This window comes from Danio rerio, chromosome 4 (genome assembly GCF_052040795.2).
Source record: "Danio rerio strain M-AB ecotype USA chromosome 4, GRCz13ab, whole genome shotgun sequence".
In the NCBI taxonomy this organism is placed as follows: Eukaryota; Metazoa; Chordata; class Actinopteri; order Cypriniformes; family Danionidae; genus Danio; species Danio rerio.
The window spans coordinates 31,474,765-31,499,564 of NC_141024.2; the positions used below are offsets into that span (position 1 = coordinate 31,474,765).

At 38.5% G+C, this 24,800-nt stretch overlaps 2 long non-coding RNA genes across 2 annotated transcripts; one reads left to right on the plus strand and one right to left on the minus strand.

The window, feature by feature from the left end:
- Positions 1-12,694: 12,694 nt before the first annotated feature.
- On the minus strand, positions 12,695-19,885 carry LOC148679969 (uncharacterized). The gene is made up of 3 exons (XR_015942459.1): positions 16,153-19,885; positions 14,547-15,015; positions 12,695-12,807 (listed from the first exon to the last, which is right to left on the minus strand). It is a non-coding gene; the product is annotated as an uncharacterized LOC148679969 (long non-coding RNA).
- A 1,600-nt stretch (positions 19,886-21,485) lies between these two features.
- LOC148679970 (uncharacterized) lies at positions 21,486-24,591 on the plus strand. Its single transcript, XR_015942467.1, has 2 exons — positions 21,486-21,547; positions 23,302-24,591. It is a non-coding gene; the product is annotated as an uncharacterized LOC148679970 (long non-coding RNA).
- The last annotated feature ends 209 nt before the right edge of the window (positions 24,592-24,800 follow it).

Below are 24,800 nucleotides of genomic sequence, written 5' to 3' on the forward strand. Positions count from 1 at the left end.
AGATTCTGTTCTTTTTGTAGTCCTATTCTATTCAATTTTTAATTGCAACCTAGTAATGTTTGGAAAGAGAAGCAATCGTAATTCTGTTTTAGAATAACTGTTTCTCATTTGGCCAGTGTTGTCCCTGTTTTTATTTTTATATTATGGTTTTGTCCATCATGCACTTCTACCACTTGCATCCAAACAGCAGCATACACACAGTAAACACTAGAGGGTGTGAGTTTGCATGAGAGTGCTCCCGTTGTTTACTGGTTTTGCACCTGGAATTGGTATAGCTTGTCAAATGGTCTCCTAATTCCTTCCTGCTGCAGGACACATAAAGCCTAGATGCATTTGCATCAAGTCAATTCAAATGTGTGAAAAATCCCATCACTTTCAACAATGCAGAGTTGTTCTGAAGACTTTCAGCCAGCAATCAAAACTTGATTAGCGTTCAAGAAAGGCTGAGTGTTAACGACTGTGGCAAAACCATAAGGCAAGTGCACCCTTATAATGGGTCCTGGCAAAGTACATGTCTCATATCTGCTCTTTCTAACAGCAGACAACAAGATGCGTGTGGCACTGCCTGCCAATGATTTCTCTTGCTGCTAAAGACTATGAACGGACAAGGTTTTAATCTGCTACTATTGTCACTATCGGTACCCTCACAAAGGCACTGACTTGGATGCTGTAATTGGTAAGTGCTATTTGTTGGGGTAGTTTCAAGTGACCTGTGCTACAAGAGAATGTTGTCTTTTGGAATTCAGAGTGGCATCTGCATGCCTTGCTTATTAAATTTCAATCTAAAGCACATTAAGATCACTTCAAACAGGAGCATTGATTTGTCCTTTGTTCATAAGTGCTTCTCTTTGGGGTAGTTTTAATAAGGACAAGAACAACAAGCAAGACTGAACCCATTTTGTATGGAATTGCATTGTTTACTATTACCTTTTTGTTCTTTGCTAATTTTACATCTTCTCGTCTTGATATTCCAACAAGTTGGAGTAACATGGGGACACTCCTTTGCATCTGCCTCATTTTTAATTTCTTTGCCCTTGTGATAGAAAACCAGTTGACGTCAACTCTAACTTTAGCATCTTTCTTTTAAGCAGAATAGAAAGTGCTATCAAGTTGGGGTAGCTGTTTGCTGACTAAGTCACCTCTGTCAACCATGATTCTGTTCCATTTGTACTCCTCTTCTATCCAATTTTAAATCCTGGATTTTCCTTTGCTGGTGAAGACTTTAAACTGACAAGATTTTAGTCTGCCACCATTGTCTCTATCGGTACCCTCACAAAAGCACTGACTTTGATGCTGTATTTGGTAAGTGCTATTTGTTGGGGTAGTTTCAAGTGACCTGTGCTACAAGAGAGTGTTGTCTTTTGGAATTTACAGTGACATCTGCATCTAAAACACATTAAGATCACTTCAAACAGGAGCATTGATTTGTCCTTTGTTCATAAGTGCTTCTCTTTGGGGTAGTTTTAATAAGGACACGTACAACAAGCAAGACTGAACCCATTTGGCATGGAATTGCAGTGTTTACTATTACCTTTTTGTTCTTTGCTAATTTTACATCTTCTCGTCTTGATATTCCAACAAGTTGGAGTAGCATGGGGACACTCTTTTGCATCTTCCTCATTTTTAATTTCTTTGCCCTTGTGATAAAAAAGCAGTTGACATCAACTCTAACTTTAGCATCTTTCTTTTAAGCAAAGTAGAAAGTGCTATCAAGTTGGGGTAGATGTTTGCTGACTTAGTCACCTCTGCCCACCAAGATTCTGTTCTTTTTGTACTCCTATTCTATTCAATCTTTAATTGCAACCTAGTAATGTTTGGAAAGAGAAGCAATCGTAATTCTGTTTTAGAATAACTGTTTCTCATTTGGCCAGTGTTGTCCCTGTTTTTATTTTTATATTATGGTTTTGTCCATCATGCACTTCTACCACTTGCATCCAAACAGCAGCATACACACAGTAAACACTAGAGGGTGTGAGTTTGCATGAGAGTGCTCCCGTTGTTTACTGGTTTTGCACCTGGAATTGGTATAGCTTGTCAAATGGTCTCCTAATTCCTTCCTGCTGCAGGACACATAAAGCCTAGATGCATTTGCATCAAGTCAATTCAAATGTGTGAAAAATCCCATCACTTTCAACAATGCAGAGTTGTTCTGAAGACTTTCAGCCAGCAATCAAAACTTGATTAGCGTTCAAGAAAGGCTGAGTGCTAACGACTGTGGCAAAGCCATAAGGCAAGTGCACCCTTATAATGGGTCCTGGCAAAACACATGTCTCATATCTGCTCTTTCTAACAGCAGACAACAAGATGCGTGTGGCACTGCCTGCCAATGATTTCTCTTGCTGCTAAAGACTATGAACGGACAAGGTTTTAATCTGCTACTATTGTCACTATCGGTACCCTCGCAAAGGCACTGACTTGGATGCTGTAATTGGTAAGTGCTATTTGTTGGGGTAGTTTCAAGTGACCTGTGCTACAAGAGAATGTTGTCTTTTGGAATTCAGAGTGGCATCTGCATGCCTTGCTTATTAAATTTCAATCTAAAGCACATTAAGATCACTTCAAACAGGAGCATTGATTTGTCCTTTGTTCATAAGTGCTTCTCTTTGGGGTAGTTTTAATAAGGACAAGAACAACAAGCAAGACTGAACCCATTTTGTATGGAATTGCATTGTTTACTATTACCTTTTTGTTCTTTGCTAATTTTACATCTTCTCGTCTTGATATTCCAACAAGTTGGAGTAACATGGGGACACTCCTTTGCATCTGACTCATTTTTAATTTCTTTGCCCTTGTGATAGAAAACCAGTTGACGTCAACTCTAACTTTAGCATCTTTCTTTTAAGCAGAATAGAAAGTGCTATCAAGTTGGGGTAGCTGTTTGCTGACTAAGTCACCTCTGTCAACCATGATTCTGTTCCATTTGTACTCCTCTTCTATCCAATTTTAAATCCTGGATTTTCCTTTGCTGGTGAAGACTTTAAACTGACAAGATTTTAGTCTGCCACCATTGTCTCTATCGGTACCCTCACAAAAGCACTGACTTTGATGCTGTATTCGGTAAGTGCTATTTGTTGGGGTAGTTTCAAGTGACCTGTGCTACAAGAGAGTGTTGTCTTTTGGAATTTACAGTGACATCTGCATCTAAAACACATTAAGATCACTTCAAACAGGAGCATTGATTTGTCCTTTGTTCATAAGTGCTTCTCTTTGGGGTAGTTTTAATAAGGACACGTACAACAAGCAAGACTGAACCCATTTGGCATGGAATTGCAGTGTTTACTATTACCTTTTTGTTCTTTGCTAATTTTACATCTTCTCGTCTTGATATTCCAACAAGTTGGAGTAGCATGGGGACACTCTTTTGCATCTTCCTCATTTTTAATTTCTTTGCCCTTGTGATAAAAAAGCAGTTGACATCAACTCTAACTTTAGCATCTTTCTTTTAAGCAAAGTAGAAAGTGCTATCAAGTTGGGGTAGATGTTTGCTGACTTAGTCACCTCTGCCCACCAAGATTCTGTTCTTTTTGTAGTCCTATTCTATTCAATCTTTAATTGCAACCTAGTAATGTTTGGAAAGAGAAGCAATCGTAATTCTGTTTTAGAATAACTGTTTCTCATTTGGCCAGTGTTGTCCCTGTTTTTATTTTTATATTATGGTTTTGTCCATCATGCACTTCTACCACTTGCATCCAAACAGCAGCATACACACAGTAAACACTAGAGGGTGTGAGTTTGCATGAGAGTGCTCCCGTTGTTTACTGGTTTTGCACCTGGAATTGGTATAGCTTGTCAAATGGTCTCCTAATTCCTTCCTGCTGCAGGACACATAAAGCCTAGATGCATTTGCATCAAGTCAATTCAAATGTGTGAAAAATCCCATCACTTTCAACAATGCAGAGTTGTTCTGAAGACTTTCAGCCAGCAATCAAAACTTGATTAGCGTTCAAGAAAGGCTGAGTGCTAACGACTGTGGCAAAGCCATAAGGCAAGTGCACCCTTATAATGGGTCCTGGCAAAACACATGTCTCATATCTGCTCTTTCTAACAGCAGACAACAAGATGCGTGTGGCACTGCCTGCCAATGATTTCTCTTGCTGCTAAAGACTATGAACGGACAAGGTTTTAATCTGCTACTATTGTCACTATCGGTACCCTCGCAAAGGCACTGACTTGGATGCTGTAATTGGTAAGTGCTATTTGTTGGGGTAGTTTCAAGTGACCTGTGCTACAAGAGAATGTTGTCTTTTGGAATTCAGAGTGGCATCTGCATGCCTTGCTTATTAAATTTCAATCTAAAGCACATTAAGATCACTTCAAACAGGAGCATTGATTTGTCCTTTGTTCATAAGTGCTTCTCTTTGGGGTAGTTTTAATAAGGACAAGAACAACAAGCAAGACTGAACCCATTTTGTATGGAATTGCATTGTTTACTATTACCTTTTTGTTCTTTGCTAATTTTACATCTTCTCGTCTTGATATTCCAACAAGTTGGAGTAACATGGGGACACTCCTTTGCATCTGACTCATTTTTAATTTCTTTGCCCTTGTGATAGAAAACCAGTTGACGTCAACTCTAACTTTAGCATCTTTCTTTTAAGCAGAATAGAAAGTGCTATCAAGTTGGGGTAGCTGTTTGCTGACTAAGTCACCTCTGTCAACCATGATTCTGTTCCATTTGTACTCCTCTTCTATCCAATTTTAAATCCTGGATTTTCCTTTGCTGGTGAAGACTTTAAACTGACAAGATTTTAGTCTGCCACCATTGTCTCTATCGGTACCCTCACAAAAGCACTGACTTTGATGCTGTATTCGGTAAGTGCTATTTGTTGGGGTAGTTTCAAGTGACCTGTGCTACAAGAGAGTGTTGTCTTTTGGAATTTACAGTGACATCTGCATCTAAAACACATTAAGATCACTTCAAACAGGAGCATTGATTTGTCCTTTGTTCATAAGTGCTTCTCTTTGGGGTAGTTTTAATAAGGACACGTACAACAAGCAAGACTGAACCCATTTGGCATGGAATTGCAGTGTTTACTATTACCTTTTTGTTCTTTGCTAATTTTACATCTTCTCGTCTTGATATTCCAACAAGTTGGAGTAGCATGGGGACACTCTTTTGCATCTTCCTCATTTTTAATTTCTTTGCCCTTGTGATAAAAAAGCAGTTGACATCAACTCTAACTTTAGCATCTTTCTTTTAAGCAAAGTAGAAAGTGCTATCAAGTTGGGGTAGATGTTTGCTGACTTAGTCACCTCTGCCCACCAAGATTCTGTTCTTTTTGTAGTCCTATTCTATTCAATTTTTAATTGCAACCTAGTAATGTTTGGAAAGAGAAGCAATCGTAATTCTGTTTTAGAATAACTGTTTCTCATTTGGCCAGTGTTGTCCCTGTTTTTATTTTTATATTATGGTTTTGTCCATCATGCACTTCTACCACTTGCATCCAAACAGCAGCATACACACAGTAAACACTAGAGGGTGTGAGTTTGCATGAGAGTGCTCCCGTTGTTTACTGGTTTTGCACCTGGAATTGGTATAGCTTGTCAAATGGTCTCCTAATTCCTTCCTGCTGCAGGACACATAAAGCCTAGATGCATTTGCATCAAGTCAATTCAAATGTGTGAAAAATCCCATCACTTTCAACAATGCAGAGTTGTTCTGAAGACTTTCAGCCAGCAATCAAAACTTGATTAGCGTTCAAGAAAGGCTGAGTGCTAACGACTGTGGCAAAGCCATAAGGCAAGTGCACCCTTATAATGGGTCCTGGCAAAACACATGTCTCATATCTGCTCTTTCCAACAGCAGACAACAAGATGCGTGTGGCACTGCCTGCCAATGATTTCTCTTGCTGCTAAAGACTATGAACGGACAAGGTTTTAATCTGCTACTATTGTCACTATCGGTACCCTCGCAAAGGCACTGACTTGGATGCTGTAATTGGTAAGTGCTATTTGTTGGGGTAGTTTCAAGTGACCTGTGCTACAAGAGAATGTTGTCTTTTGGAATTCAGAGTGGCATCTGCATGCCTTGCTTATTAAATTTCAATCTAAAGCACATTAAGATCACTTCAAACAGGAGCATTGATTTGTCCTTTGTTCATAAGTGCTTCTCTTTGGGGTAGTTTTAATAAGGACAAGAACAACAAGCAAGACTGAACCCATTTTGTATGGAATTGCATTGTTTACTATTACCTTTTTGTTCTTTGCTAATTTTACATCTTCTCGTCTTGATATTCCAACAAGTTGGAGTAACATGCGGACACTCCTTTGCATCTGCCTCATTTTTAATTTCTTTGCCCTTGTGATAGAAAACCAGTTGACGTCAACTCTAACTTTAGCATCTTTCTTTTAAGCAGAATAGAAAGTGCTATCAAGTTGGGGTAGCTGTTTGCTGACTAAGTCACCTCTGTCAACCATGATTCTGTTCCATTTGTACTCCTCTTCTATCCAATTTTAAATCCTGGATTTTCCTTTGCTGGTGAAGACTTTAAACTGACAAGATTTTAGTCTGCCACCATTGTCTCTATCGGTCCCCTCACAAAAGCACTGACTTTGATGCTGTATTCGGTAAGTGCTATTTGTTGGGGTAGTTTCAAGTGACCTGTGCTACAAGAGAGTGTTGTCTTTTGGAATTTACAGTGACATCTGCATCTAAAACACATTAAGATCACTTCAAACAGGAGCATTGATTTGTCCTTTGTTCATAAGTGCTTCTCTTTGGGGTAGTTTTAATAAGGACACGTACAACAAGCAAGACTGAACCCATTTGGCATGGAATTGCAGTGTTTACTATTACCTTTTTGTTCTTTGCTAATTTTACATCTTCTCGTCTTGATATTCCAACAAGTTGGAGTAACATGGGGACAATCTTTTGCATCTTCCTCATTTTTAATTTCTTTGCCCTTTTGATAAAAAAGCAGTTGACATCAACTCTAACTTTAGCATCTTTCTTTTAAGCAAAGTAGAAAGTGCTATCAAGTTGGGGTAGATGTTTGCTGACTTAGTCACCTCTGCCCACCAAGATTCTGTTCTTTTTGTACTCCTATTCTATTCAATCTTTAATTGCAACCTAGTAATGTTTGGAAAGAGAAGCAATCGTAATTCTGTTTTAGAATAACTGTTTCTCATTTGGCCAGTGTTGTCCCTGTTTTTATTTTTATATTATGGTTTTGTCCATCATGCACTTCTACCACTTGCATCCAAACAGCAGCATACACACAGTAAACACTAGAGGGTGTGAGTTTGCATGAGAGTGCTCCCGTTGTTTACTGGTTTTGCACCTGGAATTGGTATAGCTTGTCAAATGGTCTCCTAATTCCTTCCTGCTGCAGGACACATAAAGCCTAGATGCATTTGCATCAAGTCAATTCAAATGTGTGAAAAATCCCATCACTTTCAACAATGCAGAGTTGTTCTGAAGACTTTCAGCCAGCAATCAAAACTTGATTAGCGTTCAAGAAAGGCTGAGTGCTAACGACTGTGGCAAAGCCATAAGGCAAGTGCACCCTTATAATGGGTCCTGGCAAAACACATGTCTCATATCTGCTCTTTCTAACAGCAGACAACAAGATGCGTGTGGCACTGCCTGCCAATGATTTCTCTTGCTGCTAAAGACTATGAACTTTCTAACAGTAGACAACAAGATGCGTGTGGCACTGCCTGCCAATGATTTCTCTTGCTGCTAAAGACTATGAACGGACAACGTTTTAATCTGCTACTATTGTCACTATCGGTACCCTCACAAAGGCACTGACTTGGATGCTGTAATTGGTAAGTGCTATTTGTTGGGGTAGTTTCAAATGACCTGTGCTACAAGAGAATGTTGTCTTTTGGAATTCAGAGTGGCATCTGCATGCCTTGCTTATTAAATTTCAATCTAAAGCACATTAAGATCACTTCAAACAGGAGCATTGATTTGTCCTTTGTTCATAAGTGCTTCTCTTTGGGGTAGTTTTAATAAGGACAAGAACAACAAGCAAGACTGAACCCATTTTGTATGGAATTGCATTGTTTACTATTACCTTTTTGTTCTTTGCTAATTTTACATCTTCTCGTCTTGATATTCCAACAAGTTGGAGTAACATGGGGACACTCCTTTGCATCTTCCTCATTTTTAATTTCTTTGCCCTTGTGATAGTAAACCAGTTGACATCAACTCTAACTTTAGCATCTTTCTTTTAAGCAAAGTAGAAAGTGCTATCAAGTTGGGGTAGCTGTTTGCTGACAAAGTCACCTCTGTCAACCATGATTCTGTTCCATTTGTACTCCTCTTCTATCCAATTTTAAATCCTGGATTTTCCTTTGTTGGTGAAGACTTTAAACAGACAAGATTTTAGTCTGCTACCATTGTCTCTATCGGTACCCTCACAAAAGCACTGACTTTGATGCTGTATTTGGTAAGTGCTATTTGTTGGGGTAGTTTCAAGTGACATGTGCTACAAGAGAGTGTTGTCTTTTGGAATTTACAGTGACATCTGCATCTAAAACACATTAAGATCACTTCAAACAGGAGCATTGATTTGTCCTTTGTTCATAAGTGCTTCTCTTTGGGGTAGTTTTAATAAGGACAAGAACAACAAGCAAGACTGAACCCATTTTGTATGGAATTGCATTGTTTACTATTACCTTTTTGTTCTTTGCTAATTTTACATCTTCTCGTCTTGATATTCCAACAAGTTGGAGTAACATGGGGACACTCCTTTGCATCTGCCTCATTTTTAATTGATAGAAACCAGTTGAGGTCAACTCTAACTTTAGCATCTTTCTTTTAAGCAAAGTAGAAAGTGCTATCAAGTTGGGGTAGATGTTTGCTGACTTAGTCACCTCTGCCCACCAAGATTCTGTTCTTTTTGTAGTCCTATTCTATTCAATTTTTAATTGCAACCTAGTAATGTTTGGAAAGAGAAGCAATCGTAATTCTGTTTTAGAATAACTGTTTCTCATTTGGCCAGTGTTGTCCCTGTTTTTATTTTTATATTATGGTTTTGTCCATCATGCACTTCTACCACTTGCATCCAAACAGCAGCATACACACAGTAAACACTAGAGGGTGTGAGTTTGCATGAGAGTGCTCCCGTTGTTTACTGGTTTTGCACCTGGAATTGGTATAGCTTGTCAAATGGTCTCCTAATTCCTTCCTGCTGCAGGACACATAAAGCCTAGATGCATTTGCATCAAGTCAATTCAAATGTGTGAAAAATCCCATCACTTTCAACAATGCAGAGTTGTTCTGAAGACTTTCAGCCAGCATTCAAAACTTGATTAGCTTTCAAGAAAGGCTGAGTGTTAACGACTGTGGCAAAACCATAAGGCAAGTGCACCCTTATAATGGGTCCTGGCAAAGTACATGTCTCATATCTGCTCTTTCTAACAGCAGACAACAAGATGCGTGTGGCACTGCCTGCCAATGATTTCTCTTGCTGCTAAAGACTATGAACGGACAAGGTTTTAATCTGCTACTATTGTCACTATCGGTACCCTCACAAAGGCACTGACTTGGATGCTGTAATTGGTAAGTGCTATTTGTTGGGGTAGTTTCAAGTGACCTGTGCTACAAGAGAATGCTGTCTTTTGGAATTCAGAGTGGCATCTGCATGCCTTGCTTATTAAATTTCAATCTAAAGCACATTAAGATCACTTCAAACAGGAGCATTGATTTGTCCTTTGTTCATAAGTGCTTCTCTTTGGGGTAGTTTTAATAAGGACAGGTACAACAAGCAAGACTGAACCCATTTTTTTTATGGAATTGCATTGTTTACTTTTACCTTTTTGTTATTTGCTAATTTTACATCTTCTCGTCTTGATATTCCAACAAGTTGGAGTAACATGGGGACACTCTTTTGCATCTTCCTCATTTTTAATTTCTTTGCACTTGTAATAAAAAAGCAGTTGACATCAACTCTAACTTTAGCATCTTTCTTTTAAGCAAAGTAGAAAGTGCTATCAAGTTGGGGTAGATGTTTGCTGACTTAGTCACCTCTGCCCACCAAGATTCTGTTCTTTTTGTAGTCCTATTCTATTCAATTTTTAATTGCAACCTAGTAATGTTTGGAAAGAGAAGCAATCGTAATTCTGTTTTAGAATAACTGTTTCTCATTTGGCCAGTGTTGTCCCTGTTTTTATTTTTATATTATGGTTTTGTCCATCATGCACTTCTACCACTTGCATCCAAACAGCAGCATACACACAGTAAACACTAGAGGGTGTGAGTTTGCATGAGAGTGCTCCCGTTGTTTCCTGGTTTTGCACCTGGAATTGGTATAGCTTGTCAAATGGTCTCCTAATTCCTTCCTGCTGCAGGACACATAAAGCCTAGATGCATTTGCATCAAGTCAATTCAAATGTGTGAAAAATCCCATCACTTTCAACAATGCAGAGTTGTTCTGAAGACTTTCAGCCAGCAATCAAAACTTGATTAGCGTTCAAGAAAGGCTGAGTGTTAACGACTGTGGCAAAACCATAAGGCAAGTGCACCCTTATAATGGGTCCTGGCAAAGTACATGTCTCATATCTGCTCTTTCTAACAGCAGACAACAAGATGCGTGTGGCACTGCCTGCCAATGATTTCTCTTGCTGCTAAAGACTATGAACGGACAAGGTTTTAATCTGCTACTATTGTCACTATCGGTACCCTCACAAAGGCACTGACTTGGATGCTGTAATTGGTAAGTGCTATTTGTTGGGGTAGTTTCAAGTGACCTGTGCTACAAGAGAATGCTGTCTTTTGGAATTCAGAGTGGCATCTGCATGCCTTGCTTATTAAATTTCAATCTAAAGCACATTAAGATCACTTCAAACAGGAGCATTGATTTGTCCTTTGTTCATAAGTGCTTCTCTTTGGGGTAGTTTTAATAAGGACAGGTACAACAAGCCAGACGGAACCCATTTTGTATGGAATTGCATTGTTTACTTTTACCTTTTTGTTATTTGCTAATTTTACATCTTCTCGTCTTGATATTCCAACAAGTTGGAGTAACATGGGGACACTCCTTTGCATCTGCCTCATTTTTAATTTCTTTGCCCTTGTGATAGAAAATCAGTTGACATCAACTCTAACTTTAGCATCTTTCTTTTAAGCAGAGTAGAAAGTGCTATCAAGTTGGGGTAGATGTTTGCTGACTAAGTCACCTCTGACCACCATGATTCTGTTCCATTTGTACTCCTCTTTTATACAATTTTAAATCCTGGATTTTCCTTTGGTGGTGAAGACTTTAAACAGACAAGATTTTAGTCTGCCACCATTGTCTCTATCGGTACCCTCACAAAAGCACTGACTTTGATGCTGTATTTGGTAAGTGCTATTTGTTGGGGTAGTTTCAAGTGACATGTGCTACAAGAGAGTGTTGTCTTTTGGAATTTACATTGACATCTGCATCTAAAACACATTAAGATCACTTCAAACAGGAGCATTGATTTGTCCTTTGTTCATAAGTGCTTCTCTTTGGGGTAGTTTTAATAAGGACAGGTACAACAAGCAAGACTGAACCCATTTTTTTATGGAATTGCATTGTTTACTTTTACCTTTTTGTTATTTGCTAATTTTACATCTTCTCGTCTTGATATTCCAACAAGTTGGAGTAACATGGGGACACTCTTTTGCATCTTCCTCACTTTTAATTTCTTTGCACTTGTGATAAAAAAGCATTTGACATCAACTCTAACTTTAGCATCTTTCTTTTAAGCAAAGTAGAAAGTGCTATCAAGTTGGGGTAGATGTTTGCTGACTTAGTCACCTCTGCCCACCAAGATTCTGTTCTTTTTGTAGTCCTATTCTATTCAATTTTTAATTGCAACCTAGTAATGTTTGGAAAGAGAAGCAATCGTAATTCTGTTTTAGAATAACTGTTTCTCATTTGGCCAGTGTTGTCCCTGTTTTTATTTTTATATTATGGTTTTGTCCATCATGCACTTCTACCACTTGCATCCAAACAGCAGCATACACACAGTAAACACTAGAGGGTGTGAGTTTGCATGAGAGTGCTCCCGTTGTTTACTGGTTTTGCACCTGGAATTGGTATAGCTTGTCAAATGGTCTCCTAATTCCTTCCTGCTGCAGGACACATAAAGCCTAGATGCATTTGCATCAAGTCAATTCAAATGTGTGAAAAATCCCATCACTTTCAACAATGCAGAGTTGTTCTGAAGACTTTCAGCCAGCAATCAAAACTTGATTAGCGTTCAAGAAAGGCTGAGTGTTAACGACTGTGGCAAAACCATAAGGCAAGTGCACCCTTATAATGGGTCCTGGCAAAGTACATGTCTCATATCTGCTCTTTCTAACAGCAGACAACAAGATGCGTGTGGCACTGCCTGCCAATGATTTCTCTTGCTGCTAAAGACTATGAACGGACAAGGTTTTAATCTGCTACTATTGTCACTATCGGTACCCTCACAAAGGCACTGACTTGGATGCTGTAATTGGTAAGTGCTATTTGTTGGGGTAGTTTCAAGTGACCTGTGCTACAAGAGAATGCTGTCTTTTGGAATTCAGAGTGGCATCTGCATGCCTTGCTTATTAAATTTCAATCTAAAGCACATTAAGATCACTTCAAACAGGAGCATTGATTTGTCCTTTGTTCATAAGTGCTTCTCTTTGGGGTAGTTTTAATAAGGACAGGTACAACAAGCAAGACTGAACCCATTTTGTATGGAATTGCATTGTTTACTTTTACCTTTTTGTTATTTGCTAATTTTACATCTTCTCGTCTTGATATTCCAACAAGTTGGAGTAACATGGGGACACTCCTTTGCATCTGCCTCATTTTTAATTTCTTTGCCCTTGTGATAGAAAATCAGTTGACATCAACTCTAACTTTAGCATCTTTCTTTTAAGCAGAGTAGAAAGTGCTATCAAGTTGGGGTAGATGTTTGCTGACTAAGTCACCTCTGACCACCATGATTCTGTTCCATTTGTACTCCTCTTTTATCCAATTTTAAATCCTGGATTTTCCTTTGGTGGTGAAGACTTTAAACAGACAAGATTTTAGTCTGCCACCATTGTCTCTATCGGTACCCTCACAAAAGCACTGACTTTGATGCTGTATTTGGTAAGTGCTATTTGTTGGGGTAGTTTCAAGTGACATGTGCTACAAGAGAGTGTTGTCTTTTGGAATTTACAGTGACATCTGCATCTAAAACACATTAAGATCACTTCAAACAGGAGCATTGATTTGTCCTTTGTTCATAAGTGCTTCTCTTTGGGGTAGTTTTAATAAGGACAAGAACAACAAGCAAGACTGAACCCATTTTGTATGGAATTGCATTGTTTACTATTACCTTTTTGTTCTTTGCTAATTTTACATCTTCTCGTCTTGATATTCCAACAAGTTGGAGTAACATGGGGACACTCTTTTGCATCTTCCTCATTTTTAATTTCTTTGCCCTTGTGATAAAAAAGCAGTTGACATCAACTCTAACTTTAGCATCTTTCTTTTAAGCAAAGTAGAAAGTGCTATCAAGTTGGGGTAGATGTTTGCTGACTTAGTCACCTCTGCCCACCAAGATTCGTTCTTTTTGTAGTCCTATTCTATTCAATTTTTAATTGCAACCTAGTAATGTTTGGAAAGAGAAGCAATCGTAATTCTGTTTTAGAATAACTGTTTCTCATTTGGCCAGTGTTGTCCCTGTTTTTATTTTTATATTATGGTTTTGCCCATCATGCACTTCTACCACTTGCATCCAAACAGCAGCATACACACAGTAAACACTAGAGGGTGTGAGTTTGCATGAGAGTGCTCCCGTTGTTTACTGGTTTTGCACCTGGAATTGGTATAGCTTGTCAAATGGTCTCCTAATTCCTTCCTGCTGCAGGACACATAAAGCCTAGATGCATTTGCATCAAGTCAATTCAAATGTGTGAAAAATCCCATCACTTTCAACAATGCAGAGTTGTTCTGAAGACTTTCAGCCAGCAATCAAAACTTGATTAGCGTTCAAGAAAGGCTGAGTGTTAACGACTGTGGCAAAACCATAAGGCAAGTGCACCCTTATAATGGGTCCTGGCAAAGTACATGTCTCATATCTGCTCTTTCTAACAGCAGACAACAAGATGCGTGTGGCACTGCCTGACAATGATTTCTCTTGCTGCTAAAGACTATGAACGGACAAGGTTTTAATCTGCTACTATTGTCACTATCAGTACCCTCACAAAGGCACTGACTTGGATGCTGTAATTGGTAAGTGCTATTTGTTGGGGTAGTTTCAAGTGACCTGTGCTACAAGAGAATGTTGTCTTTTGGAATTCAGAGTGGCATCTGCATGCCTTGCTTATTAAATTTCGATCTAAAGCACATTAAGATCACTTCAAACAGGAGCATTGATTTGTCCTTTGTTCATAAGTGCTTCTCTTTGGGGTAGTTTTAATAAGGACAAGAACAACAAGCAAGACTGAACCCATTTTGTATGGAATTGCATTGTTTACTATTACCTTTTTGTTCTTTGCTAATTTTACATCTTCTCGTCTTGATATTCCAACAAGTTGGAGTAACATGGGGACACTCCTTTGCATCTGCCTCATTTTTAATTGATAGAAACCAGTTGAGGTCAACTCTAACTTTAGCATCTTTCTTTTAAGCAAAGTAGAAAGTGCTATCAAGTTGGGGTAGATGTTTGCTGACTTAGTCACCTCTGCCCACCAAGATTCTGTTCCATTTGTACTCCTCTTCTATCCAATTTTAAATCCTGGATTTTCCTTTGTTGGTGAAGACTTTAAACAGACAAGATTTTAGTCTGCTACCATTGTCTCTATCGGTACCCTCACAAAAGCACTGACTTTGATGCTGTATTTGGTAAGTGCTATTTGTTGGGGTAGTTTCAAGTGACATGTGCTACAAGAGAGTGTTGTCTTTTGGAATTTACAGTGACATCTGCATCTAAAACACATTAAGATCACTTCAAACAGGAGCATTGATTTGTCCTTTGTTCATAAGTGCTTCTCTTTGGGGTAGTTTTAATAAGGACAAGAACAACAAGCAAGACTGAACCCATTTTGTATGGAATTGCATTGTTTACTATTACCTTTTTGTTCTTTGCTAATTTTACATCTTCTCGTCTTGATATTCCAACAAGTTGGAGTAACATGGGAACACTCCTTTGCATCTGCCTCATTTTTAATTGATAGAAACCAGTTGAGGTCAACTCTAACTTTAGCATCTTTCTTTTAAGCGAAGTAGAAAGTGCTATCAAGTTGGGGTAAATGTTTGCTGACTTAGTTACCTCTGCCCACCAAGATTCTGTTCTTTTTGTAGTCCTATTCTATTCAATGTTTAATTGCAACCTAGTAATGTTTGGAAAGAGAAGCAATCGTAATTCTGTTTTAGAATAACTGTTTCTCATTTGGCCAGTGTTGTCCCTGTTTTTATTTTTATATTATGGTTTTGTCCATCATGCACTTCTACCACTTGCATCCAAACAGCAGCATACACACAGTAAACACTAGAGGGTGTGAGTTTGCATGAGAGTGCTCCCGTTGTTTACTGGTTTTGCACCTGGAATTGGTATAGCTTGTCAAATGGTCTCCTAATTCCTTCCTGCTGCAGGACACATAAAGCCTAGATGCATTTGCATCAAGTCAATTCAAATGTGTGAAAAATCCCATCACTTTCAACAATGCAGAGTTGTTCTGAAGACTTTCAGCCAGCATTCAAAACTTGATTAGCGTTCAAGAAAGGCTGAGTGTTAACGACTGTGGCAAAACCATAAGGCAAGTGCACCCTTATAATGGGTCCTGGCAAAGTACATGTCTCATATCTGCTCTTTCTAACAGCAGACAACAAGATGCGTGTGGCACTGCCTGACAATGATTTCTCTTGCTGCTAAAGACTATGGACGGACAAGGTTTTAATCTGCTACTATTGTCACTATCGGTACTCTCACAAAGGCACTGACTTGGATGCTGTAATTGGTAAGTGCTATTTGTTGGGGTAGTTTCAAGTGACCTGTGCTACAAGAGAATGTTGTCTTTTGGAATTCAGAGTGGCATCTGCATGCCTTGCTTATTAAATTTCGATCTAAAGCACATTAAGATCACTTCAAACAGGAGCATTGATTTGTCCTTTGTTCATAAGTGCTTCTCTTTGGGGTAGTTTTAATAAGGACAAGAACAACAAGCAAGATTGAACCCATTTTGTATGGAATTGCATTGTTTACTATTACCTTTTTGTTCTTTGCTAATTTTACATCTTCTCGTCTTGATATTCCAACAAGTTGGAGTAACATGGGGACACTCCTTTGCATCTTCCTCATTTTTAATTTCTTTGCCCTTGTGATAGAAAACCAGTTGACATCAACTCTAACTTTAGCATCTTTCTTTTAAGCAAAGTAGAAAGTGCTATCAAGTTGGGGTAGATGTTTGCTGACTTAGTCACCTCTGCCCACCAAGATTCTGTTCCATTTGTACTCCTCTTCTATCCAATTTTAAATCCTGGATTTTCCTTTGTTGGTAAAGACTTTAAACAGACAAGATTTTAGTCTGCTACCATTGTCTCTATAGGTACCCTCACAAAAGCACTGACTTTGATGCTGTATTTGGTAAGTGCTATTTGTTGGGGTAGTTTCAAGTGACATGTGCTACAAGAGAGTGTTGTCTTTTGGAATTTACAGTGACATCTGCATCTAAAACACATTAAGATCACTTCAAACAGGAGCATTGATTTGTCCTTTGTTCATAAGTGCTTCTCTTTGGGGTAGTTTTAATAAGGACAAGAACAACAAGCAAGACTGAACCCATTTTGTATGGAATTGCATTGTTTACTATTACCTTTTTGTTCTTTGCTAATTTTACATCTTCTCGTCTTGATATTCCAACAAGTTGGAGTAACATGGGGACACTCCTTTGCATCTGCCTCATTTTTAATTGATAGAAACCAGTTGAGGTCAACTCTAACTTTAGCATCTTTCTTTTAAGCAAAGTAGAAAGTGCTATCAAGTTGGGGTAGATGTTTGCTGATTTAGTCACCTCTTAGTCCTATTCTATTCAATTTTTAATTGCAACCTAGTAATGTTTGGAAAGAGAAGCAATCGTAATTCTGTTTTAGAATAACTGTTTCTCATTTGGCCAGTGTTGTCCCTGTTTATATTTTTATATTATGGTTTTGTCCATCATGCACTTCTACCACTTGCATCCAAACAGCAGCATACACACAGTAAACACTAGAGGGTGTGAGTTTGCATGAGAGTGCTCCCGTTGTTTACTGGTTTTGCACCTGGAATTGGTATAGCTTGTCAAATGGTCTCCTAATTCCTTCCTGCTGCAGGACACATAAAGCCTAGATGCATTTGCATCAAGTCAATTCAAATGTGTGAAAAATCCCATCACTTTCAACAATGCAGAGTTGTTCTGAAGACTTTCAGCCAGCAATCAAAACTTGATTAGCGTTCAAGAAAGGCTGAGTGTTAACGACTGTGGCAAAACCATAAGGCAAGTGCACCCTTATAATGGGTCCTGGCAAAGTACATGTCTCATATCTGCTCTTTCTAACAGCAGACAACAAGATGCGTGTGGCACTGCCTGCCAATGATTTCTCTTGCTGCTAAAGACTATGAACGGACAAGGTTTTAATCTGCTACTATTGTCACTATCGGTACCCTCACAAAGGCACTGACTTGGATGCTGTAATTGGTAAGTGCTATTTGTTGGGGTAGTTTCAAGTGACCTGTGCTACAAGAGAATGTTGTCTTTTGGAATTCAGAGTGGCATCTGCATGCCTTGCTTATTAAATTTCAATCTAAAGCACATTAAGATCACTTCAAACAGGAGCATTGATTTGTCCTTTGTTCATAAGTGCTTCTCTTTGGGGTAGTTTTAATAAGGACAGGTACAACAAGCAAGACTGAACCCATTTTGTATGGAATTGCATTGTTTACTTTTACCTTTTTGTTATTTGCTAATTTTACATCTTCTCGTCTTGATATTCCAACAAGTTGGAGTAACATGGGGACACTCCTTTGCATCTTCCTCATTTTTAATTTCTTTGCCCTTGTGATAGAAAACCAGTTGACATCAACTCTAACTTTAGCATCTTTCTTTTAAGCAAAGTAGAAAGTGCTATCAAGTTGGGGTAGATGTTTGCTGACTTAGTCACCTCTGCCCACCAAGATTCTGTTCCATTTGTACTCCTCTTCTATCCAATTTTAAATCCTGGATTTTCCTTTGTTGGTGAAGACTTTAAACAGACAAGATTTTAGTCTGCTACCATTGTCTCTATCGGTACCCTCACAAAAGCACTGACTTTGATGCTGTATTTGGTAAGTGCTATTTGTTGGGGTAGTTTCAAGTGACATGTGCTACAAGAGAGTGTTGTCTTTTGGAATTTACAGTGACATCTGCATCTAAAACACATTAAGATCACTTCAAACAGGAGCATTGATTTGTCCTTTGTTCATAAGTGCTTCTCTTTGGGGTAGTTTTAATAAGGACAAGAACAACAAGCAAGACTGAACCCATTTTGTATGGAATTGCATTGTTTACTATTACCTTTTTGTTCTTTGCTAATTTTACATCTTCTCGTCTTGATATTCCAACAAGTTGGAGTAACATGGGGACACTCCTTTGCATCTTCCTCATTTTTAATTTCTTTGCGCTTGTGATAGAAAACCAGTTGACATCAACTCTAAATTTAGCATCTTTCTTTTAAGCAGAGTAGAAAGTGCTATCAAGTTGGGGTAGATGTTTGCTGACTAAGTCACCTCTGTCCACCATGATTCTGTTCCATTTGTACTCCTCTTCTATCCAATTTTAAATCCTGGATTTTCCTTTGGTGGTGAAGACTTTAAACAGACAAGATTTTAGTCTGCCGCCATTGTCTCTATCGGTACCCTCACAAAAGCACTGACTTTGATGCTGTATTTGGTAAGTGCTATTTGTTGGGGTAGTTTCAAGTGACATGTGCTACAAGAGAGTGTTGTCTTTTGGAATTTACAGTGACATCTGCATCTAAAACACATTAAGATCACTTCAAACAGGAGCATTGATTTGTCCTTTGTTCATAAGTGCTTCTCTTTGGGGTAGTTTTAATAAGGACAAGAACAACAAGCAAGACTGAACCCATTTTGTATGGAATTGCATTGTTTACTATTACCTTTTTGTTCTTTGCTAATTTTACATCTTCTCGTCTTGATATTCCAACAAGTTGGAGTAACATGGGGACACTCCTTTGCATCTGCCTCATTTTTAATTGATAGAAACCAGTTGAGGTCAACTCTAACTTTAGCATCTTTCTTTTAAGCAAAGTAGAAAGTGCTATCAAGTTGGGGTAGATGTTTGCTGATTTAGTCACCTCTTAGTCCTATTCTATTCTATTTTTAATTGCAACCTAGTAATGTTTGGAAAGAGAAGCAATCGTAATTCTGTTTTAGAATAACTGTTTCTCATTTGGCCAGTGTTGTCCCTGTTTATATTTTTATATTATGGTATTGTCCATCATGCACTTCTACCACTTGCATCCAAACAGCAGCATACACACAGTAAACACTAGAGGGTGTGAGTTTGCATGAGAGTGCTCCCGTTGTTTACTGGTTTTGCACCTGGAATTGGTATAGCTTGTCAAATGGTCTCCTAATTCCTTCCTGCTGCAGGACACATACAGCCTAGATGCATTTGCATCAAGTCAATTCAAATGTGTGAAAAATCCCATCACTTTCAACAATGCAGAGTTGTTCTGAAGACTTTCAGCCAGCAATCAAAACTTGATTAGCGTTCAAGAAAGGCTGAGTGTTAACGACTGTGGCAAAACCATAAGGCAAGTGCACCCTTATAATGGGTCCTGGCAAAGTACATGTCTCATATCTGCTCTTTCTAACAGCAGACAACAAGATGCGTGTGGCACTGCCTGCCAATGATTTCTCTTGCTGCTAAAGACTATGAACGGACAAGGTTTTAATCTGCTACTATTGTCACTATCGGTACCCTCACAAAGGCACTGACTTGGATGCTGTAATTGGTAAGTGCTATTTGTTGGGGTAGTTTCAAGTGACCTGTGCTACAAGAGAATGTTGTCTTTTGGAATTCAGAGTGGCATCTGCATGCCTTGCTTATTAAATTTCAATCTAAAGCACATTAAGATCACTTCAAACAGGAGCATTGATTTGTCCTTTGTTCATAAGTGCTTCTCTTTGGGGTAGTTTTAATAAGGACAGGTACAACAAGCAAGACTGAACCCATTTTGTATGGAATTGCATTGTTTACTTTTACCTTTTTGTTATTTGCTAATTTTACATCTTCTCGTCTTGATATTCCAACAAGTTGGAGTAACATGGGGACACTCCTTTGCATCTGCCTCATTTTTAATTTCTTTGCCCTTGTGATAGAAAATCAGTTGACATCAACTCTAACTTTAGCATCTTTCTTTTAAGCAGAGTAGAAAGTGCTATCAAGTTGGGGTAGATGTTTGCTGACTAAGTCACCTCTGTCCACCATGATTCTGTTCCATTTGTACTCCTCTTCTATCCAATTTTAAATCCTGGATTTTCCTTTGGTGGTGAAGACTTTAAACAGACAAGATTTTAGTCTGCCACCATTGTCTCTATCGGTACCCTCACAAAAGCACTGACTTTGATGCTGTATTTGGTAAGTGCTATTTGTTGGGGTAGTTTCAAGTGACATGTGCTACAAGAGAGTGTTGTCTTTTGGAATTTACAGTGACATCTGCATCTAAAACACATTAAGATCACTTCAAACAGGAGCATTGATTTGTCCTTTGTTCATAAGTGCTTCTCTTTGGGGTAGTTTTAATAAGGACAAGAACAACAAGCAAGACTGAACCCATTTGGTATGGAATTGCAGTGTTTACTATTACCTTTTTGTTCTTTGCTAATTTTACATCTTCTCGTCTTGATATTCCAACAAGTTGGAGTAACATGGGGACACTCCTTTGCATCTGCCTCATTTTTAATTGATAGAAACCAGTTGAGGTCAACTCTAACTTTAGCATCTTTCTTTTAAGCAAAGTAGAAAGTGCTATCAAGTTGGGGTAGATGTTTGCTGACTTAATCACCTCTGCCCACCAAGATTCTGTTCCATTTGTACTCCTCTTCTATCCAATTTTAAATCCTGGATTTTCCTTTGTTGGTGAAAACTTTAAACAGACAAGATTTTAGTCTGCCACCATTGTCTCTATCGGTACCCTCACAAAAGCACTGACTTTGATGCTGTATTTGGTAAGTGCTATTTGTTGGGGTAGTTTCAAGTGACATGTGCTACAAGAGAGTGTTGTCTTTTGGAATTTACAGTGACATCTGCATCTAAAACACATTAAGATCACTTCAAACAGGAGCATTGATTTGTCCTTTGTTCATAAGTGCTTCTCTTTGGGGTAGTTTTAATAAGGACAAGAACAACAAGCAAGACTGAACCCATTTTGTATGTAATTGCATTGTTTACTATTACCTTTTTGTTCTTTGCTAATTTTACATCTTCTCGTCTTGATATTCCAACAAGTTGGAGTAACATGGGGACACTCCTTTGCATCTGCCTCATTTTTAATTTCTTTGCCCTTGTGATAGAAAACCAGTTGACGTCAACTCTAACTTTAGCATCTTTCTTTTAAGCAGAGTAGAAAGTGCTATCAAGTTGGGGTAGCTGTTTGCTGACTAAGTCACCTCTGTCAACCATGATTCTGTTCCATTTGTACTCCTCTTCTATCCAATTTTAAATCCTGGATTTTCCTTTGCTGGTGAAGACTTTAAACTGACAAGATTTTAGTCTGCCACCATTGTCTCTATCGGTACCCTCACAAAAGCACTGACTTTGATGCTGTATTTGGTAAGTGCTATTTGTTGGGGTAGTTTCAAGTGACCTGTGCTACAAGAGAGTGTTGTCTTTTGGAATTTACAGTGACATCTGCATCTAAAACACATTAAGATCACTTCAAACAGGAGCATTGATTTGTCCTTTGTTCATAAGTGCTTCTCTTTGGGGTAGTTTTAATAAGGACACGTACAACAAGCAAGACTGAACCCATTTGGCATGGAATTGCAGTGTTTACTATTACCTTTTTGTTCTTTGCTAATTTTACATCTTCTCGTCTTGATATTCCAACAAGTTGGAGTAACATGGGGACAATCTTTTGCATCTTCCTCATTTTTAATTTCTTTGCCCTTGTGATAAAAAAGCAGTTGACATCAACTCTAACTTTAGCATCTTTCTTTTAAGCAAAGTAGAAAGTGCTATCAAGTTGGGGTAGATGTTTGCTGACTTAGTCACCTCTGCCCACCAAGATTCTGTTCTTTTTGTACTCCTATTCTATTCAATTTTTAATTGCAACCTAGTAATGTTTGGAAAGAGAAGCAATCGTAATTCTGTTTTAGAATAACTGTTTCTCATTTGGCCAGTGTTGTCCCTGTTTATATTTTTATATTATGGTTTTGTCCATCATGCACTTCTACCACTTGCATCCAAACAGCAGCATACACACAGTAAACACTAGAGGGTGTGAGTTTGCATGAGAGTGCTCCCGTTGTTTACTGGTTTTGCACCTGGAATTGGTATAGCTTGTCAAATGGTCTCCTAATTCCTTCCTGCTGCAGGACACATAAAGCCTAGATGCATTTGCATCAAGTCAATTCAAATGTGTGAAAAATCCCATCACTTTCAACAATGCAGAGTTGTTCTGAAGACTTTCAGCCAGCAATCAAAACTTGATTAGCGTTCAAGAAAGGCTGAGTGTTAACGACTGTGGCAAAACCATAAGGCAAGTGCACCCTTATAATGGGTCCTGGCAAAGTACATGTCTCATATCTGCTCTTTCTAACAGCAGACAACAAGATGCGTGTGGCACTGCCTGCCAATGATTTCTCTTGCTGCTAAAGACTATGAACGGACAAGGTTTTAATCTGCTACTATTGTCACTATCGGTACCCTCACAAAGGCACTGACTTGGATGCTGTAATTGGTAAGTGCTATTTGTTGGGGTAGTTTCAAGTGACCTGTGCTACAAGAGAATGTTGTCTTTTGGAATTCAGAGTGGCATCTGCATGCCTTGCTTATTAAATTTCAATCTAAAGCACATTAAGATCACTTCAAACAGGAGCATTGATTTGTCCTTTGTTCATAAGTGCTTCTCTTTGGGGTAGTTTTAATAAGGACAGGTACAACAAGCAAGACTGAACCCATTTTGTATGGAATTGCATTGTTTACTTTTACCTTTTTGTTATTTGCTAATTTTACATCTTCTCGTCTTGATATTCCAACAAGTTGGAGTAACATGGGGACACTCCTTTGCATCTGCCTCATTTTTAATTTCTTTGCCCTTGTGATAGAAAATCAGTTGACATCAACTCTAACTTTAGCATCTTTCTTTTAAGCAGAGTAGAAAGTGCTATCAAGTTGGGGTAGATGTTTGCTGACTAAGTCACCTCTGTCCACCATGATTCTGTTCCATTTGTACTCCTCTTCTATCCAATTTTAAATCCTGGATTTTCCTTTGGTGGTGAAGACTTTAAACAGACAAGATTTTAGTCTGCCACCATTGTCTCTATCGGTACCCTCACAAAAGCACTGACTTTGATGCTGTATTTGGTAAATGCTATTTGTTGGGGTAGTTTCAAGTGACATGTGCTACAAGAGAGTGTTGTCTTTTGGAATTTACAGTGACATCTGCATCTAAAACACATTAAGATCACTTCAAACAGGAGCATTGATTTGTCCTTTGTTCATAAGTGCTTCTCTTTGGGGTAGTTTTAATAAGGACAAGAACAACAAGCAAGACTGAACCCATTTGGTATGGAATTGCAGTGTTTACTATTACCTTTTTGTTCTTTGCTAATTTTACATCTTCTCGTCTTGATATTCCAACAAGTTGGAGTAACATGGGGACACTCCTTTGCATCTGCCTCATTTTTAATTGATAGAAACCAGTTGAGGTCAACTCTAACTTTAGCATCTTTCTTTTAAGCAAAGTAGAAAGTGCTATCAAGTTGGGGTAGATGTTTGCTGACTTAATCACCTCTGCCCACCAAGATTCTGTTCTTTTTGTAGTCCTATTCTATTCAATTTTTAATTGCAACCTAGTAATGTTTGGAAAGAGAAGCAATCGTAATTCTGTTTTAGAATAACTGTTTCTCATTTGGCCAGTGTTGTCCCTGTTTATATTTTTATATTATGGTTTTGTCCATCATGCACTTCTACCACTTGCATCCAAACAGCAGCATACACACAGTAAACACTAGAGGGTGTGAGTTTGCATGAGAGTGCTCCCGTTGTTTACTGGTTTTGCACCTGGAATGGTATAGCTTGTCAAATGGTCTCCTAATTCCTTCCTGCTGCAGGACACATAAAGCCTAGATGCATTTGCATCAAGTCAATTCAAATGTGTGAAAAATCCCATCACTTTCAACAATGCAGAGTTGTTCTGAAGACTTTCAGCCAGCAATCAAAACTTGATTAGCGTTCAAGAAAGGCTGAGTGTTAACGACTGTGGCAAAACCATAAGGCAAGTGCACCCTTATAATGGGTCCTGGCAAAGTACATGTCTCATATCTGCTCTTTCTAACAGCAGACAACAAGATGCGTGTGGCACTGCCTGCCAATGATTTCTCTTGCTGCTAAAGACTATGAACGGACAAGGTTTTAATCTGCTACTATTGTCACTATCGGTACCCTCACAAAGGCACTGACTTGGATGCTGTAATTGGTAAGTGCTATTTGTTGGGGTAGTTTCAAGTGACCTGTGCTACAAGAGAATGTTGTCTTTTGGAATTCAGAGTGGCATCTGCATGCCTTGCTTATTAAATTTCAATCTAAAGCACATTAAGATCACTTCAAACAGGAGCATTGATTTGTCCTTTGTTCATAAGTGCTTCTCTTT